A 4042-nucleotide genomic window follows, 5' to 3' on the forward strand; every position below is an offset into this window, starting at 1 on the left:
GGCGGCTAGGGTTTAGAGGATGGCTCTGATACCAAGTAGATAATACAAACCCTAACCCTATTAGGAGATCTCTTGGGCTTATATAGGCCCTACACAACTTACACATAACCCCTTACAAATATTACTAATGTCAACAAAATTCCTATCATGCAGTTGCCTGTTGGCGGCTAGGGTTTAGAGGATGGCTCTGATACCAAGTTGATAATACAAACCCTAACCCTATTAGGAGATCTCTTGGGCTTATATAGGCCCTACACAACTTACACATAACCCCTTACAAATATTACTAATGTCAACAAAATTCCTATCATGCAGTTGCCTGTTTCAGCTGGAGGGACCCATGACCTATAGGTTGTAACATCACCAGCAAGCATGCTGTAGACCGTAAGATTGTCTCTTTTGCAGAAGACTGACTTCTTGCCCCCAATTAATGCTGTTTTTTCTGGCTCAGTGGATCAATTGATTTACTAATTGAATGAAGAAAAATTCTAGACTAAAAAAGTTGGAGAATTAGGAAAAGCCTTGAATTACAGAGTATTTTCCTGTTGTTATCTTCGAAATGAGTGATCACAACTAGCCATTTTAGCTCCAGTTATTACTAAACCATAAGAAAGTCATGCTGTAGACTGCAAGATTGTCTTTTGCAGAAGAGTGACTTCTTGCCCCCAAATGCTGTTTTTTTCAGGCTCAGTGTATCAATTGGTTTAATAATCGAATGAAGAAAAATTCTAGACTAAAAAAGTTGGAGAATTACGAAAAGCCTCGAATTACAGAGTATTTTCCTGTTGTTATCTTCGAAATGAGTGATCACAACTGGCCATATTAGCTCCGGTTATTACTGGCTTTTTAATAACTGCGTGCTGGAATCCCAACCGGCATTTCAGTTTGATCCTTTGCCATGTATCCACTTACATGTTGATCTCGGGAAGTTGCATTCAAGGGGATGAAAGGATGTTAGTCTATGAGTACATGCCAAACAAGAGTTTAGATGCCTTCCTGTTTGGTAATTTGTTTCTCCTCTTTGTTTCTTCATTATGATGCTATTTTCATTATTATTTACTGTCACAAAATACTCCTTAATCATCATATCATGATCTTGCATCAGCTTGTCTGAATAACTGTTAAAAGTTCAAGTTAATTCTCAGCAAGTTTCAACTTTTCTTTTAGTTAAGTTTTCTTTCTTTTTCTTTCGGAATTTCTCTTATTAATTAAGCTCTACGCAGTTAGTATTGATCAAATTAGTGATGGTTTCATGAATACACATATTGAAACCATTTGTAATCATTCATGGGAATAATTAATTTATGATAGCTAAAGACAAGACGAATTCAGAACTGAAATTTGATTGATGTTAACGAACAATAGACTTCAATGTCTCTCCTAAGCCAAGAAATAATTTGCACAAAATAAATGCAATGATCTATAACCATATGTCCAATATGTCCTGAACTGAAAACTTACGTGCAGGTAGTATGCATATCTACTTTCGTTCATCGATAGATTTTCCACATTTGTTAACAACATTCAGATTCTATTAATAATTTTTTATGTCCTTGGTTTGAGTAGCAACAAACAACATTACAGATGATGTGATCACCTTAAAGTTGTGTATTCTAACTGAAATCGTAATTACACAAATATTGTCTCCTTTATTTTTAATATGAACAATTCTAACAAGTATCAACTCTCAAATATTTTGGTCAGACGGAAAAAAGCAGATGTCTCTGGATTGGGAAAGACGGTACAACATCATTCTGGGAATTGCTCGAGAACTTCTCTATGTTCATCAAGATTCTAGATTCCAAATTATTCATAGGGATCTTAAAGCAAGCAACATTCTCCTTGACAACGAGATGAACCCCAAAATTTCGGACTTTGGCTTGGCTAGAGCTTTCGACGGAGAAGAAACAAAAATAACGACTAAGAGAATAGTTTTTTTGGTCAATGAAAAAATTATATTCATTAAACCATTTTGTAAAGTTATTGTTATGGTAATCTACTGTCTATCAACAAAAATAATAGAAGATTGTCCCCACAGGCCTAATGGAGTCGCAATTCAAATCGACCCTTCCAAAAAGCCTAGCCAGAAGCCTATCGCTTTAGACGACACGAAGCACGGAGGCAGTCGGTCTTTCACCTTTGAGGCGACCCCTCATGAGTCCATCCTACTCCCCACTCGAGACGACTCCCCAAGGGCGACTCGGCTATTTCCCGAGCTATCTGACTGGACTGACGACTCACTTGTCTAGTCTACAAGTTACGAGAACAACCCTCTTTCCAACTCAATCCTGCTGGGGAAGATAAGGATCCGAGTCATCCGATTGAGCTATTTCCAAGACATACATCAACCACAGTATTGACCAGTCACATCAAAAGTCTCAAAGCCTGATGAAGTCTTAAATGCACAGGCGGCTCATTCTATTCCCAAGTCACTTCGGGGACATAATCGAGGCATCCTCTGAACTCAGACGACCTTTCCTCTGGTCGCCAGCTGACATCTGTAAAGCAATAAGCGGCTAGATCGGTCAACATGTCCTCTCTTCATCCTTTTCTGTCAAACCCGGGACATTATCGAGGCACCCTCTGTATTCAATGCCTCGCCCTCCAATCGCATCCTTTTCTGTCAAACCCGGGACATTATCGAGGCACCCTCTGTATTCAATGCCTCGCCCTCCAATCGCTAGTCGCCATCTATGAAGATAAGGACGACCCGGCGCCTCATCGTATTCTTGGCCATACGTCATCTAATCGATCCTAGGGGCCTTATTAAGACCATCTCGAGATAATGTCTCTTCCAGTCGCCAACCTACACGTAAAAGGATCACTGCTGACTCAGCCTCCAGCTCATCCGCCACCATCGCCCTCAGACACCTGACAAAGCCACGTGGCTATGCTCAACAGCCTATAAAAGGGGGGAAGGGGAAGAAAGAAAAAGAAGGAGAAAAAGAGGTTCGGAAAAAATTAAAACTCGAAGAGATTCTTTTCCCTCAAGTTTTTTACTAAATAAATTCTAAGAAGGGAATGTACCCTGCATGGACCTCAATGGCCCAGGGACTCTCCCCAAAACCTCCCTCAAACTCATCCTCTAACTTGACCGTCAGAGGTACCACGGGGGAAACACGCCCCGTACCCCGTCGTTCTAGATGTGTGCAGGTCATCAGTCCACCCCGTACGCTTAGTGCTAGGCATAAAGTCGGAGGAGAAGCAGGCCCCTTTATCCTTCATCATCCACTCTCGACAGCCAACCTCATCCCCACCGACTGTTTGTTTACGAGCATCAACAGTCTAGCGCCCACCGTGGGGTATGCTTTCTTTTCTGAGAAGAAATGCCCAACCCTGAACAGGGGCCTGGTCTTGTTTATCCTTGAAGCGTTATGGAGATCGCACCTTTCAAGCTAAACAAAGCCTGAAATCGCATCCTTCAAGCTAAGGAGGAATAGCCCATGGCTATGAGGAGCCAATGTGGGTGAAGCCCTTGGGGGTTCCAACAGCTTTCGGGGGCGTCATTGCCAACAGACACCCCGAAAGCCCTCCTGGAAAAGACACGCCACTATGGCGTGTCTAGCTTAAGGATGAAGCACATGCTTCATACCGCCGCCACAGACGAAAACCCCACCGCCTGGACAGCCAATAGGCCTGGGGTTGGATCGCAAGCCGAACCCCAAGGGTTATGATCAGATCCAGCATCACTCTAGCTCCCACCAACAGTAGCTCAGCCGAGCTCAGGAGCAGTGATCAAGTCTATGGCCGGCTCTTCGGACCATCGTCGCCTCTAGGGGAGAGTTCTTCCTCCACTCAGGGTGAGATTGCGGGGAAGATGGAAGGGCTCGCCATCTGGTCTTCTCAGGAAGATTAACAGCCCCAGCCCCGGCAAGCGCACAAAACCGCCAGAGTCAGAGTAAGACCTGGTGGTCGAAGCATGTACCTTGCACTTCCCCGACGAGAAGGCTCCTCCTCATATGGATGGTCCGGCCGTTGCTGTTCCTGGAGACACTATGGGAAACCATGATCCTATCAAATTTCAGGGAACAAAACTTCGGCA

At 43.4% G+C, this 4042-nt stretch overlaps 1 long non-coding RNA gene across 1 annotated transcript; it reads left to right on the forward strand.

Moving 5' to 3' along the window:
* On the forward strand, positions 760 to 1979 carry LOC109848013. Its single transcript, XR_002248671.1, has 2 exons — positions 760 to 1003; positions 1705 to 1979. It is a non-coding gene; the product is annotated as an uncharacterized LOC109848013 (long non-coding RNA).

This window comes from Asparagus officinalis, chromosome 7 (assembly GCF_001876935.1).
Source record: "Asparagus officinalis chromosome 7, Aspof.V1, whole genome shotgun sequence".
Lineage (NCBI taxonomy): Eukaryota > Viridiplantae > Streptophyta > Magnoliopsida > Asparagales > Asparagaceae > Asparagus > Asparagus officinalis.